Source organism: Muntiacus reevesi, chromosome 4, assembly GCF_963930625.1.
Source record: "Muntiacus reevesi chromosome 4, mMunRee1.1, whole genome shotgun sequence".
In the NCBI taxonomy this organism is placed as follows: Eukaryota; Metazoa; Chordata; class Mammalia; order Artiodactyla; family Cervidae; genus Muntiacus; species Muntiacus reevesi.
The window spans coordinates 114,930,774-114,947,263 of NC_089252.1; the positions used below are offsets into that span (position 1 = coordinate 114,930,774).

Here is a 16,490-nt window from a genome sequence, read left to right on the forward strand (position 1 = left end):
CTGGAGTCGCAGTGCAAAACTGGCTTTGTGTTTGTTTTAACCAGGTGACTTTCGGATGGTGGTTGGAGAGGATAAGGCAAAAGTGTTGAATATCGTGAAGCCCAACATGGCCCACTTCCGGGAGCTGTACGGCAGCATTCTGCAGGAGAGCCCCCAGGTGGTGTACAAGGCCCAGCAGGGCAGCCTGGAGGTGAGCGGTCGGAGGGACAGCATGGTCCGTCCTGAGGCAGGAGCCTGTTTAGGGGGAAGGTAGGGTGAGCAGTATGACCAGTGACGTGATGTATTCATAGAAAGTACGTTTTGTGTGTAAACATGTTCTCTGTGTATTTGAAATAAGGCTAAAAGGTAACATAAGAAACTGGTGACAGGAGGCTGCCTCTGGAGAAGGGGACTGGGGCTGACATGAGGCCGGGGGTGGGGACCGGTCTTCACCATGTATGTCTTTTGTGCCATTTGAACTTCTTGCTACATATATTAATTATTAATCAGACACAAATGAAAGCAAACTCTGAAATTACCTTCTTTTTGCCTCCAAACCCACCTGCCTCCCAGAGTTGTCTTATTAACAACTTGATGTATTTGCTTCTAAATTCATTGCATGCACTTTTGTGTGTATTTATACATGTATACACATGTTCAGTTCAGTTCAGTCGCTCAGTCATGTCCGACTCTTTGCGACCCCATGGACTGCAGCACGTCAGGCCTCCCTGTCCATCACCAACTCGTGGAGTTTACCCAGACGCATGTCCATTGAGTCGGTGATGCCATCTAACCATCTCATCCTCTGTCCTCCCCTTCTCCTCCTGCCCTCAGTCTTTCCCAGCATCAGGGTCTTTTCAAATGAATCAGCTCTTAGCATTAAGTGGCCAAAGTTTTGGAGTTTCAGCTTCAACATCAGTCCTTCCAATGAACACCCAGGACTGATTTCCTTTGGGATGGACTGGTTGGATCTCCTTGCAGTCTAAGGGACTCTCAAGAGTCTTCTCCAACACCACAGTTCAGAAGCATCAATTCATCTGTGCTCAGCTTTCTTTATAATCCAACTCTCACATCCATACATGACTACTGGAAAAACCATAGCCTTGATTAGACGGACCTTTGTTGACAAAGTAATGTCTCTGCTTTTTAATATGCTGTCTGGGTTTGTCATAACTTTTCTTTCAAGGAGTAAGCATCTTTTAATTTCATGGCTGCAATCACCATCTGCAGTGATTTTGGAGGCCCCAAAGATAAAGTCAGCCACTGTTTCCACTGTTTCCCCATCTATTTGCCATGAAGTGATGGGACCAGATGCCATGATCTTAGCTTTCTGAATGTTGAGCTTTAAGGCAACTTTCTCACACTCCTCTTTCACTTTCATCAAGAGGCTCTTTAGTTCCTCTTCACTTTCTGCCACAAGGGTGGTGTCATCTGCATGTCTGAGGTTATTTGATATTTCTCCCGGCAATCTTGATTCCGGCTTGTGCTTCATCCAGCCCAGCGTTTCTCATAATGTACTCTGCATAGAAGTTAAATAAGCAGGGTGACAATATACAGCCTTGACGTACTCCTTTTCCTATTTGGAACCAGTCTGTTGTTCCATGTATGAAGCAGTTTGGTCTTTTTCATTTGGTTTTATTTTACATAAGTGTATTCATACATGTTATTCCAAAGCTTGTTTTTCCCCACTTGTTATACATATTGTGTCTTGGGACTTTTCTTTCGACATAGCAGACAAAACTTTCACATCACTTTTCAAAAAAATATTCAGTTTTTTGAAAATAAAAGTCAAAAAACCTTTCCTTGAAAAATGTAATTTGGATATAAGATTGTTTTAACTATAGGATTCATGTTTTTTAAATCTTTAAGATAAGAGTGTTAACTTTTTTGAAGCTCTTTCTCTTCTACATAATGGGGCAATTCATGTTGAATAAAAAATTAATGGTATTTCTAGAACTGAAAGGAAACTTTAAAAAACAGGAATTATTTTAAATGTAATATTAGGGAATAACATGAATACCCAGAATACCCACCACTCAGGTTAACAGATTTTGCATGTTTGCTTTAGATTGAGATATTTTTAATTTTTACTTTTCTCAAAGTAATGCATGCACACTTTAAAAACCAGGTGATACCCCAAGGTTTTTAACAAAAAGCAGCGGTTCCCTCCTGCACACCTTCCTGCTTGTCTGTGCTAATTCCCAGAGCAACTGCTTTCATCTCCTTCACTGATTTTTCTGATGTTTATCTCCATATTTACAAGTAATATGATTTAATTGTTATTTGTTGATTTGTTTTCAATTTTGTACACTTTTTGTCATCCTTTTATGATGACAAATGAAAAATGAGAATGAGAAAATGAGAATGTTTTACTCTCATGCACTCAATTCACACACAAACACACACTCTCTTTCTCACACATTCTTTCTTTCCATCTCTCTCTTCCCCACCACCCACTTATGCTCCACATATAGTCATCACATGGACTTCCCAGATGGTTCAGTGATCCACCCAGATGGTTAAGATCTATCCACCTGCAATGCAAGAGATGTGGGTTCAATCCCTGAATCAGGGGGATCCCCTGGAGGAGGGCACGGTAACTCACTCCAGTATTTTTGCCTGGAGAATCCCATGAACAGAGGATCTTAGCAGGCTACAGTCCATGGGGTCACAAAGAGTCAGGACACAACTGAAGTGACTGAGCATGCATGTATGCATAATTATTACATAATTTTAGGTTGATAGTCAAAATTTACTTTATTAAGGAACTGGCTTTCTTCATTGCTGTGATATACTACTGTGAAATTTACTTTCCGGTGCAACTTTGTTTTTCTTGGAGTTAATCAGTCTGTTTGTTCCTGCTTGCTTAGTTTCTGTGTTGTGGTTCAGTCACTAAGTCATGACCAACTCTTTGTGACCCCATGGACTGCCATGCCAGGCTTTCCTGTCCTTCCCTGTCTCCCAGAGTTTGCTCAGAGTTACATCCATTGAGTCAATGATGCCTTCCAACCACCTTTCCTCTGCCGCCTCCTCCTCCTGCCCTCAGTCTTACCCAGCATCAGGGTATTTTCCAATGAGTCAGCTCCTCACATCACATGGCGAAAGTATTAGAGCTTCAGCTTCAGCATGAGTCCTTCGAATGAATATTCAAGGTTGATTTTCTTTAGGACTGACTGGTTTGATCTCTTTGCAGTCCAAGGGACTCTCAAGAGTCTTCTCCAGTTCGAAAACGTCAATTTTTCAGTGCTCAGCCTTCTTTATGGTCCAACTCTCACATCCGTACCTGACTACTGGCAAAACCATGGCTTGGACCATACAGACGTTTGTCGGCAAAGTGATGTCTCTGCATTCTAATACACTGTCTAGTTTGGTCATAGCTTTTCTTCCAAGGGGCACTTTTAATCTCATGGCTGCAATCGCTGTCTGCAGTGATTTTGGAGCTGAAGAAAGTAAAGTCTGTCAGTGTTTCCATTTTTCCCCCATCTATTTACCATGAAGTGATCACACTGGATGCCATGATCTTAGTGTTTTGAATGTAGAGTTTTAAGCTAGCTTTTTCACTCTCCTCTTTGACCTTCATCAAGAGGCTCTTTAGTTCCTCTTCACTTTCTGCCATTAGGGTGGTGTCATCTGCATATCTGAGGTTGGTGATATTTCTCCCAACAGTCTTGATTCCAGCTTGTCATCCAGCCCAGCGTTTCTGATGATGTATTCTGCATGTAAGTCAAATAAGTAGTGTGACAAGATACAGCCTTAATGTACTCCTATCCCAATTTTGAACCAGTTTGTTGTTCCATGTCCGGTTGCTTCTTGATCTGCATACAGGTTTTTCAGAAGGCAGGTAAGGTGGTCTGGTATTCCCATCTCTTTCAAGAATTTTCAACAGTTTGTAAAAGCAAAAATAAACAAATGGGACCTAGTGAAACTTAAAAGCTTTTGCACAACAAAGGAAACTATAAGCAAGGTGAAAAGACAGCCCTCAGATTGGGAGAAAATAATAGCAAACGAAGCAACAGACAAAGGATTAATCTCAAAAATATACAAGCAGCTCCTGCAGCTCAATTCCAGAAAGATAAATGACCCAATCAAAAAATGGGCCAAAGAACTAAACTGACATTTTTCCAAAGAAGACATACAGATGGCTAACAAACACATGAAAAGATGCTCATCTTCACTCATTATCAGAGAAATGCAAATCCAAACCACAATGAGGTACCATTACATGCCAGTCAGGATGGCTGCTATCCAAAAGTCTACAAGCAATAAATGCTGGAGAGGGTGTGGAGAAAAGGGAACCCTCTTACACTGTTGGTGGGAATGCAAACTAGTACAGCCACTGTGGAGAACAGTGTGGAGATTCCTTAAAAAACTGGAAATAGAACTGCCATATGACCCAGCAATCCCACTCCTGGGCATACACACTGAGGAAACCAGATCTGAAAGAGACACGTGCACCCCAGTGTTCATCGCAGCACTGTTTATAATAGCCAGGACATGGAAGCAACCTAGATGCCTATCAGCAGACGAATGGATAAGGAAGCTGTGGTACATATACACCATGGAATATTACTCAGCCGTTAAAAAGAATTCATTTGAATCAGTTCTAATGAGATGGATGAAACTGGAACCCATTATACAGAGTGAAGTAAGCCAGAAAGATAAAGACCAATACAGTATACTAACGCATATATATGGAATTTTAAAAGATGGTAATGATAACCCTTTATGCAAAACAGAAAAAGAGACACAGATGTACAGAACAGACTTTTGGACTCTGTGGGAGAAGGCGAGGGTGGGATGTTCTGAGAGAATAGCATTGAAACAAGTATACTATCAAGGGTGAAACAGACCACCAGCCCAGGTTGGATGCATGAGACAAGTGCTCAGGGCTGGTGCACTGGGAAGACCCAGAGGGGTGGGATGGGGAGGGAGGCAGGAGGAGAGATCGGGATAGGGAACACATGTAAATCCATGGCTGATTCATGTCAATGTATGGCAAAACCCACTACAATATTGTAAAGTAATTAGCCTCCAAATAATAAAAATAAATGAAGGGAAAAAAAAAAAACAATTTTCAACAGTTTGCTGTGATCCACACAGTCAAAGGTCTTACTTAGCATGGTCAATGAAGCAGAAGTAGATGGGTTTTTTTGGAATTCTCTTGTTTTTTCTGTGACCCAGTGGATGTTGGCAATTTGATCTCTGGTTTCTCTGCCTATTCCAAATTCACCTTATACATCTGAAAGTTCTCAGTACACATCCTATTGAAGCCTATCTTGAAAGATTTTGAGCATTACCTTGCTAGAATGTGAAATGAGCGCAATTGTGTGGTGGTTTGCACATTCTTTGGTATTGGAATGAAAATACCTTTTCCAGTCTTGTGGCCACTGCTGAGTTTTCCAAATTTTCTGACTAATTGAGTACAACATTCTACCAGCATCACCTTTTAGGATTTGAGATAGCTCAGCTGGAATTTCATCAGTTCTACTACCTTTGTTCACAATAATGCTTCCTAAGGCCCACTTGACTTCATACTCCAGGATGTCTGGCTCTAGGTGAGTGACCATACCATGGTCGTTAGCCAGGTCATTAAGACCTTTTTTGTATAGTTCATCTGGGTATTCTTCCACCTCCTCTTAATCTTTTCTGCTTCTTCTAAGTCCTTACCGTTTTTGCCCTTTATCAGGCCCATCTTTGCATAAAATGTTCCCTTGGTATCTAATTTTCTTGAAGAGCTCTCTAGTCTTTCCCTTTCTGTTTTGAAAGGAAATTGTTTTCCTCTGTTTCTTTGTGTTGTTCACTTAAGAAGGCTTTCATTTATGTTCTTGCTTTTCTCTGAAACTCTGCATTCAGATGGGTATATCTTTCCCTTTCTTCTTTGCCTTTCACTTCTCTTCTTTTCTCAGCTATTTGTAAGACCTCCTCAGACAATCATTTTGCCTTCTTGCGTTTCTTTTTCTTAGGGATGGTTTTGGTCACTGCCTCTTACACAGTCTTACGAACCTCCATCAGTAGTTCTTCAGGCAGTCTATCAGATCTAATCCCTTGAATGTATTTGTCATTTCCACTATATAATCATAAGGGATTTGATTTAGGTCATACCTGAGTGGCCTACTTTCTGCAGTTTAAGTCTGCATTTTGCAATAAGGAACTGATGATCTGAGCCTTAGTCAGCTCCAGGTCTTGTTTTTGCTGACTGTATAGAGCTTTTCCATCTTCTGCTACAAAGAATATAAAGTGAAGAAAAGTGAAAGTCACTCAGTTGTGTCCAACTCCTTGCAGCCCCATAGACTCCAGGCCAGAATACTGGAGTGGGTAGCCTTTCCCTTCTCCAGAGGATATCCCAACCCAGGGATTGAACCCAGGTCTCCTTCACTGCAGGTGGATTCTTCCCTAGCTGAACCACAAGGGAAGCCCAAGAATACTGGAGTGGGAAGCCTATCCCTTCTCCAGCAGATCTTCCTGACCCAGGCATCAAACCGGGGTGTCCTGCATTGCAGGCAGATTCTTAACCAAATGAGCTATTAGGGAAGCCCTGATTCTGTTATTGATCATCTGGTGACGTCCATGTGTAGAGTTGTCTCTTGTGTTGCTGGAAGAGGGTGTTTGCTATGACCAGTGCGTTCTCTTGGCAAAACTCTATTAGCCTTTGCCCTGCTTCATTTTGTACTCCAAGGCCAAACTTGCCTGTTACTCCAGCTATCTCCTGCCTTCCTGCTTTTGCATTCCATATCCCTATGATGAAAAGGACATCTTCTTTTGGTGTTAGTTCTGGAAGGTCTTGTATACCTGTAAATAATTCACCCTCAAACTCTCTTACAAATCTGCAGAACATCCTGCTTTGTAGGCAGACACATCAGGTGTTTTCTGTTTCTTGCTTTTCGTGGGGACATTCATCCTGGAGTCCTCTGTCCCCCATTCCTTTCGGGGCTGATTGCTTTCTAGACACGCTGCACAGATCTTCCCCTGGAGCTTTATTTCATTATCACCTATAGTCTACAGGGTTCTTCCTTGCTGGTGTCATCTTCTCCTTCTCTATCTGAGTGGTATTTTGTTGAGATTTCCATCTGCCTCTCCCTAATGACTGCTTTTCTTGTGCTTAAGCAAAATCACCATCTCAGCAACACTTCTTTCGACCGCCCACCTCTTTAAATTTGCTTCGTGAACGGGGTTCTTTATTGAACTGTTTCTGATGACCAGCTCTGGACATTTCTGGAGGCGGGGTGTCATTTCCAGGGCCCCAGATGAGTATCCAGTGCCAGAAGCGCTGGTTTTCGAGGTGTTGATACAGGCCGTGTCCGCAAGGCGGCAGCGCGTTTCCGTTTCCAGGCTGGGTGGGCGGCAAGCAGAGCCTTAAGAGAGGCTTTCCTGGGGGGGAGAGGAGGGTGGGCAGGCTGAGAAGACACAGCCAGGGCCTGTGCTCCTTGCTGTTTCCCCGGACGTGTCCCACCCCCGGCCCATGCCGAGCCCTGGCAGACCGCTCCGCTGAGGACGCTGTGGTTCCCAGGTGGGGCGACGGCTCCGTGCGAGGAGGCTGCAGCGGGGATTCCACCGGGTGAGAGTTGCACACCAGGTGACTTTGCCAAGCTCTTCCAGCCCAGAGTGTGCGCTGGTCTCTGGAGGCAGGAGGTTTCATGGAGCCTTCAGGAGGTGCGCCTGGATCCGGAGGTGGTGGTCACGGCCACAGGGGACCAGACACTCCCGGACTCAGGGGGGCTCATTTACTGACCCGTCCTCCCCAGCTCTCCCACCTGGCCCAGAGACCATCCTCAGGGCCCCAGGCTGCTCAGGCCCCAGAGAGGTGACACAAGCCTGCTCAAAGGGGCTTCAGGGAAATCGTGTTCATATTTCTGGGTTTTTTTCCCCCCACCCCACTTCTCTTTAGGTTGAAGGGGTTATGTTAGGTTGGAATAGAGTTCATTTACAAAGTTGTGGGGGTTTTTTTTGGGGGGGGGGGTAGTTTCCAGCCACCTGATTCCGTTATGCTAAACATAGAAGTTTTCTGTGTTGATTTCTTTCTCCATACAGATTTCTGGAGTGTGTGGAGTAAGCAGCCTGTGCGAATGGGACCTTTTTGATAATTTATCTATACATTAGTGCATATCTATTACTTTCAAACACCTCATATGTGCCTCTCCCTGCCCTTTTCTGCTTCAATAGCCATCCGTTTGGTTTCTGGTCCCCAAAATTGGTTTTTCTTCCCTAAATGAGTTCATTTGTTTCAGTCTTTGGATTCCGTCTCTAAATGACATCAGAAGGTACTTGTGGTTCTATGCCGGTGGCCCTTCACTTAGTGTGATCCACTCCAGGTTCATCCATTTTTCTGTTTTTCCTGCACAAAGCAGTATTTCAGTCCTTATTTTGGCAGAGTAACATCCCAGTGTATGAATGAGCCAGATCTTGAGGCATCCATCATTGATGGACTTTTTTTTGTTGTTTTCAGGTCTCCGCTTGTGAATGATGCTGCATGCAGGTTGGGTGAGTGTGTCTTTTTGAATGAAGGTTGGCTTTACTTGTTTGTTTTTAATTTTTATTTTTTTCACATAGCACCCAGGAGTGTGATCGCAGGCTTAAGTGGTAGGTGTATTTTTATTTTTGAAGGGGCCCTTCCTCCTGTTCTCCATTGTGGCTCTTAGCAATTGACCTTCCCAATAATGGCGAAGGAAGGCTCCCTCTCCTCCGTGCCCTCCCTGGAATGTATTCTTTGTCGACCGTGGTTGATCTGCTTTCTGACTGGTGTGAGGTGATACCTGGTTGTGATTTGATTTCCCTATCATAATAATTGATAAGGGAGAGCCGTGGTTTTTGTGCCAAAAATTAAAACACACAGTGGGTGTAAAAAATCACCCCTTGACATTTGCTCTTTGAAAGGTGCTTGTGTTTTGAATTTTTTTGAATTACCTCCCTGGTCATTTTCTGGGTCTCCGGGGACTTGTACCGTCTCCCAGGGCTCAAGGCTGGTCAGGCTCCAGGGCTATGACACAAGCCCAGGTCACCGAGGGCTCCTGGAAGAGCCGTGGCGCGTGTGTGTGTGTGTGTGTGTGTGTGTGTGTGTGTGTGCGCGCGTGCGTGTGTGTGTGTGTGTGTGACACAAGCTCAGGTCACTAAGGGCTCCTGGAAGAGCCGTGGCGTGTGTGTGTGTGTGTGTGCGTATGTGTGTGTGTGTGCGCGCGCGTGTGTGTGTGTACGTGTGTGTGTGTGTGTGTGTGTGCGCACCCTCTTCCTTTAAACTTTACATATTTTTTTTCAATTGGAATTGAGTTCACTTTCAATGTTGTGCTTCTTTTGGGTGTTAGGTACCCTAACTGCTCTCCATGTATTTCATTTCAGGTTTCTTTTTCCATACAGGTTGTTAGAGAGGGTTGAACAGAGTCCCTGATGCTGGACAGTTGGTCCTCGTGACTACTTTCTGTATGCTCGTGGGGATTTGTCAATCCCAGACTCCTAATTCATCCCTAACCCCCCACCCACCTTTTTCCATTGGTAACCATCAGTTTTCTTTTTTTTTTCCTGGGTCTGGGCATTGCTTTCTCTTAGGTCAACTGGTCCGTTTCTGTCCATTTTCCACCTCCTATCTAGGTGGCATCACAGGCTATTTGTCATTCTGTGACTGAGGTCCTTCACTAAGTATGATCAGCGCCAGGTTCATCTGTGTGGTTGCAAAAGGCAGTATTTAACTCATTTCTATTTATGTCTGCGTGAGAGTCCATTGCATCTGGGTGCCACTCACGCATCCATCTGTCCATGGACATTTTTGTTGCCTGCCAGTCTTGGTGATTGCAGATTATTCTGTAGCGAACATTGGTTTCACCCGTTGTTTTCACCTGTTGTTTGGGAATCAGGGTTTTTCTTTGCATGTAGTTTCAGGAGTGTGATTGCGGGACCCATCGGTAGAGATTGATCTGTATTTGTATTTCTTTTCTCTGAGGGTGCGACCTTCAAACCTTTGCCATCGTGGTTCCTGCGCGTTCCCCTTCCCCAAACGACCGTTGGATGGGTCCCTTTCCCCCAGGCCCTATTCTGCGTTGATTCTCTGTTGCATTTTTCCTGATCTCCTCTCTGATGGCTGTGAAGTGGTATCTGGTAGAGATTTCCATCCGCCTCTCCCTAACGCTTGCTTCTCTTGTGCTCTAGCAAAATCACCACCGCAGGAACTCATTCTGCCTACCTACCACTCACCTCTTGAAATTTGCTTCATGAGCGGGGTTCTGTTTTGAACTGTTTATGATGACCAACCCTAGGACATTTCTGGAGATAGGGTGTCGTTTTCAGGGCCCCAGCCCTTGTGAGTATCCAGTGCCCAGAAGCCGCGGTTTTCAAGGTGTTGTTACAGGACGTGTCCACAAGGAGGCAGCACGTTTCCATTTTGGGGTCTGATCGGGCAGCAAGCCATTCATATTACGGTAATCCAAGCCAGTAATGCTGAAGAAGCTGAACGGTTCTATGAAGACCTACAAGACCTTTCAGAACTAACACCCAAAAAAGATGTCCTTTTCATTATAGGGGACTGGAATGTAAAAGTAGGAAGTCAAGAAACACCTGGAGTAACAGGCAAATTTGGCCTTGGAGTACGGAATGAAGCAGGGCAAAGGTTAATAGAGTTTTGCCAAGAGAACGCACTGGTCGTAGCAAACACCCTTTTCCAACAACACACGAGAAGACTCTACACATGGACATCACCAGATGGTCAATACTGAAATCAAATTGATTATATTCTTTGCAGTCAAAGATGGAGAAGCTCTATACAGTCAGCAAAAACAAGACCAGGAGCTGACTGTGACTCAGATCATGAACTCCTTATTGCCAAATTCAGACTTAAATTGAAGAAAGTAGGGAAAACCACTAGACCATTCAGGTATGACCTAAACCAAATCCCTTATGACTATACAGTGGAAGTGAGAAATAGATTTAAGGGCCTAGATCTGATAGAGTGCCTGATGAACTATGGATGGAGGTTCGTGACATTGTACAGGAGACAGGGATCAAGACCATCCCCATGGAAAAGAAATGCAAAAAAGCAAAATGGTTGTCTGAGGAGGCCTTACAAATAACTGTGAAAAGAAGAGAAGTGAATAGCAAAGGAGAAAAGGAAAGATACTCCCATTTGAATGCAGAGTTCCAAATAATAGCCAGGAGAGATAAGAAAGACTTCCTCAGCGATCAATGCAAAGAAATAGAGGAAAACAACAGAATGGGAAAGACTAGAGATCTCTTCAAGAAAATTAGAGATACCAAGGGAACATTTCATGCAAAGATGGGTTCGATAAAGGACAGAAATGGTATGGACCTAACAGAAGCAGAAGATACTAAGAAGAGGTGGCAAGAATACACAGAAGAACTGTACAAAAAAGATCTTCACGACCCAGATAATCACGATGGTGTGATCACTCACCTAGAGCCAGACATCCTGGAATGTGAAGTCAGGTGGGCCCTAGAAAGCATCACTACGAACAAAGCTAGTGGAGGTGATGAATTCCAGTTGAGCTGTTTCACATCCTGAAAGGTGATGCTGTGAAAGTGCTGTACTCAGTATGCCAGCAAATTTGGGAAACTCAGCAGTGGCCATAGGACTGGAAAAGGTCAGTTTTCATTCCAATCCCAAAGAAAGGCAATGCCAAAGAACGCTCAAACTACCACACAATTGCATTCACCTCACATGCTAGTAAAGTATGCTCAAAATTCTCCAAGCCAGGCTTCAGCAATACGTGAACCATGAACTTCCAGATGTTCAAGCTGGATTTAGAAAAGGCAGAAGGACCAGAGATCAAATTGCCAACATCCGCTGGATCATCAAAAAAGCCGGAGAGTTCCAGAAAAGCATCTATTTCTGCTTTATTGACTATGTCAAAGTCTTTGACTGTGTGGATCACAATAAACTGTGAAAAATTCTTCAAGAGATGGGACTACCAGACCACCTGACCTGCCTCTTGAGAAACCTGTAAGCAGGTCAGGAAACAACAGTTAGTACTGGACATGGGAAAAAAAAAGAACTGGACATGGAACAACAGACTGGTTCCAAATAGGAAAAGGAGTACGTCAAGGCTGTATATTGTCACCTTGCTTATTTAACTTCTATGCAAGAAAGTACATCATGAGAAATGCTGGGCTGGAAGAAGCACAAGCTGGAATCAAGATTACTGGGAGAAATATGAATAACCTCAGATACACAGATGACACCACCCTTATGGCAGAAAGTGAAGAGGAACTAAAAAGCGTCTTGATGAAAGTGAAAGAGGAGAGTGAAAAAGTTGTCTTAAAGCTCAACATTCAGAAAACTAAGATCATGGCATCTGGTCCCATCACTTCATGGGCAATAGATGGGGAAACAGTGGAAACAGTGTCAGACTTTATTTTTGGGGCTCCAAAATCACTGCAGATGGTGATTACAGCCATGAAATTAAAAGATGCTTGCTCCTTGGAAGGAAAGTTATGACCAACCTAGATAGCATATTAAAAAGCAGAGACATTACCTTGCCAACAAAGGTCTGTCTAAAAGGCTGTGGTTTTTCCAGTGGTCATGTATGGATGTGAGAGTTGGACTGTTAAGAAAGCTGAGAGCCCAAAAATTGATACTTCTGAACTGTGGTGTTGGAGAAGACTCTTGAGAGTCCCTTGGACTACAAGGAGATCCAACCAGTCCATCCCAAAGGAGATCAGTCCTGGGTGTTCATTCAAAGGACTGATGCTGAAGCTGAAACTCCAGTACTTTGGCTACCTCATGCGAAGAGCTGACTCACTGGAAAAGACCCTGATGCTGGGAGGGATTGCGGGCAGGAGGAGGAGGGGATGACAGAGGATGAGGTGGCTGGATAGCATCACCAACTCGATAGACATGAGTTTGAGTAAACTCCCGGAGTTGGTGATGGACAGGGAGGCTGGTGTGCTGCAGTTCATGGTGTTGCAGAGTCGGACACGACTGAGCAACTGAACTGAATTGAACTGGGCGGCAAACAGAGCCTTAAGAGAAAGTGGCTTTCCTGGGTGGGAGAGGAGGGCGGACGGGGAGAGAAGAAACAGCCGAGGGCTTGTGCTCCTTATTCTTTCCTGGAACATTTCCCACCCCTGACGGATGCCAAGCCCTGACAGACTGCTCCGCTGAGGACGCTGTGTTTCCTAGGTGGGGTGAGGGCTCCATGTGAGGAGGCTGCAGCAGGGATTCCACCAGCGTGAGAGTTGCACACCAGGTGACTCTTCAAAGCTCCTCCAGCCCAGAGCGTGCGTCGGTCTTTGGATGCAGAGGGTGCGCCTGGATCGTGAGATCATGGTCCCATCCACACTCCAGGTCTCAGGGGAGAGACAGGTCCTCCCCAGCTCTCTCAGTTGGCCCAGAGTCATGCCTCGGGGGCCCCAGGCTGCTCAGGCTCCGGGGACGTGACACAAGCCCCGGTCACCAAGACTTCAGGTACAGAGCCTTGGCGTTATCTTTTTTTTTTTTTCTTCTTTCAATTTCAGGTGTTTTGTTTGTATTGGAATAAAGTTGATTTCGTATGTGGTTTCTTTGAGTGTTTAGCATCCTGTTTTCTATGATACATTTATATAGAAGTATTCTGTTATTTTTTTTTAATTGTTGGTTTTTAGATTATTTTGAGTAGTGTTCCCTTGTTGATTAGATCCTCCTTGAGTATTTATATGTATTAGAATTGATATATTACTCCTGTACTCCTAATATATCTCTCCGCTTAGCTTTTTGCTTCGTTAAGCATCAGTTTATTGTCTGATTCCTGGAATAGGTTTCCGCTTTGTAAATGGCTGTGTTTGTATTAATTTGTTGATACCATCTCAGGAAATCATAGGCCACTTTTTGTTCTGTGCCTGACACCCTTCACCTAGTATGGTCAACTCTGGGTCCATCCATGTTGTTGCAAAAGGCAGTTTTTCATTCATTTTTTTTGTCTGAGTCATTGATTCCACTTCTTGGCCATCATATCATAAGCGATAATGCAGTGAACATTGTTTGTATGTTTCCTTTCGAACATCAGGTTTTTTTTGCATGCATGTCCAGGAGTTTAATCACCGGCTCAACTTTTTGTGGTATTTTGTAAAAATACATATTTACTTGTTTGGCGGACCTGGGTCTTAGTTGCAGTACCTAGGATCTTTATTTACCGAATGCAGACTCTTAGTTGCCTAGTTGTGGCATCTATTTCCCTGACCAGAGATCAATCGAACCTGGGCCGCCTGCATTGGGAGCATGGAGTCTTACCTTTGCACTATCAGGAAGTGTCCCTCATTGAAATTTTTTTTTAAAGGAGAACATTCATACCATTCTAAGTCTTATCCATTCATATTCCCAAAAAGAAGGAGGGTTCATTTTTTCCTTGCCCCTCCACATTTATTGAATGTAACAATTTGATGACCATTGTGACTTCTTGGAGGTTATTTCTTGATATAGTTTGATTTGCCTCTGTCTCGTAATTAGTGATGTTGAGCATCCAGTTTTATCCTTTTTTTTTTTTTAAACATTGTGAGTAAAATTTACCTCCTTTAATTCGTTTCTTGAAAGCTTTTTTGAATTCTTTTTCAGTTACTTTCCCCAGGGCTAATTTTTGTGAGCAGGTTTCATTAATATCCCTTATGACTTGTTAATAGTAACAGCCCCTAAGCGCTGTTGCATTCCCAGGTTGCTCTGTGGGAAACAATTTGCCTGCCAGTGCTGGAGTCGTGTATTCAATCCCTGGGTCAGGAAGTTCCTCTAGGAGGAGATGGCAACCCACTGCAGTATTCTCACCTGGGAAATCCCATGGAAAGAGGAGCCTGGCAGGCTACAGTCCATGGAGTCACAAAGGATTCGGATATAACTTAGAGACTTAAAAACAAAAACAAACCACAGGCTTTATATTGTTTTTACTGGAACTAGCCATGAGGTGGCAGCAGTTCTTCTTGTACGACTCTGGTTTGGTCTACGATCAGAACTTTGATGAATGTCTTTGTCCTGGCTTGTGAATTAGAGTGGAATGTACCAGAGCAAACAGTCGAGGGCTTGTGTCTTATTACTTCTTCCCCCTTAAGCTTCGCCCCTTCACCCCCACCTAGGGCAAATGTCCACCCTTGCAATAAACCTCTACGGTGAGTGTGCTGTGGTTCATCGGTGGTGTGACTATGAGGAGGAAGGCTACCCTCAGTTCAGTTCAGTTGCCAGTCGTGTCCGACTCTTCGCGACCCCATGGACTGCAGCACGCAGGCCTCCCTGTCCGTCACCAACTCCCAGAGTTTACCCAAACTCATGTCCATTGAGTTGATGATGCCATCCAACCACCTCATCCTCTGTCGTCCCCTTCTCCTTCTGCCCTCAATCTTTCCCAGCATCAGGGTCTTTTCAGATGAGTCAGCTCTTCGCATCAGGTGGCCAAAGTATTGGAGTTTCAGCTTCAACATCAGTCCTTCCAATGAACACTCAGGACTGATCTCCTTTAGGATGGACTGGTTGGATCTCCTTACAGTCCAACCACTATGGCTACCCTACCACTAGGTTATTTGGAGACCAGTTGACTTTTCGAAGTTCTTGCATCTTTCATGTCCACCGTCATTTGGGTGCAGTAGGTCTGGTTATACTGCTGCAGCACCTGCCTGGGTCAGGAGAGTTTGGTCTTCACCAGTGTGGATGAGGTATTAGAGGCCCAAATGGGGTCATTTGCCAGACTATCCTGTCTTACCTCCCTCAGCCCCACTGTAGTACAGCCCTGGGATCCAAAGCTCCTCAGATTTAGGGATGTCAAAGCAGTCAGGGTCACCAAGGCCCACGGTGAATATAATGAGCACCCCCCCTTTTTTTGGGTCCCCTTTTTTTTTAATCCATTCATCCATCCCTGGATACTCTAGGTCGTTTCTATATCTTGCCTCTTGTAAGAGATGCTGCAATAGCTAAGTGGATGCAGATACCTTTTTCAGTTAGTCTTTTCTTCAGATAAAACCTAGAAGCACAATTAACGAACCCTATTGCAGCTCTGTTTTTAATGTTTTGAGGCACTCCATACTGTTTTCCAGAGTGGCTGCATCATTCCCAGTTCCCATCTTCATCAACACATTTCTTTGTGATACAGCCACTCAGTTACAAGGTGATGTCTCACTGCCACCACGTTTTGCATTTGAAGATTCACAGATTTTCCTGACCACACTATATGTGCTGGGGTTGGATCCTCTGTCTTATTTCAAGCTTAAGCTCATGCAGTAATATTCCAGACGGCTCCACATACTGCATGTTTCTCAAATACGCCTTTTCTCTCTAGCTGTCAGGAACTTTATGTACTAGGTATATGTGCTCAGTTGTGTGTGACTATTTGGGACCCCACTGATTGTAGCCCACCAGGCTCCTCTGTCCGTGGGATTTTCCAGGCAAGCATACTGGAGTGGGTTGCCATTTCCTCCTCCAGGGGATCTTCCCTACCCAGGGATTGAACCCACATCTCCTGCATTGCCTGGAGGATTCTTTACCACTGAATCACCTGGGAAACCCCAGAATTTTTATTGTTTCTAATTAATTTATTAATAGAACTGCAGTTGTTGGTCTGGAG

General features: G+C 44.2%; 1 pseudogene; it reads left to right on the forward strand.

Moving 5' to 3' along the window:
• Positions 1-7,707, forward strand: part of LOC136167494 (phosphatidate cytidylyltransferase, mitochondrial-like) — a 34,153-nt pseudogene extending 26,446 nt beyond the window's left edge.
• The last annotated feature ends 8,783 nt before the right edge of the window (positions 7,708-16,490 follow it).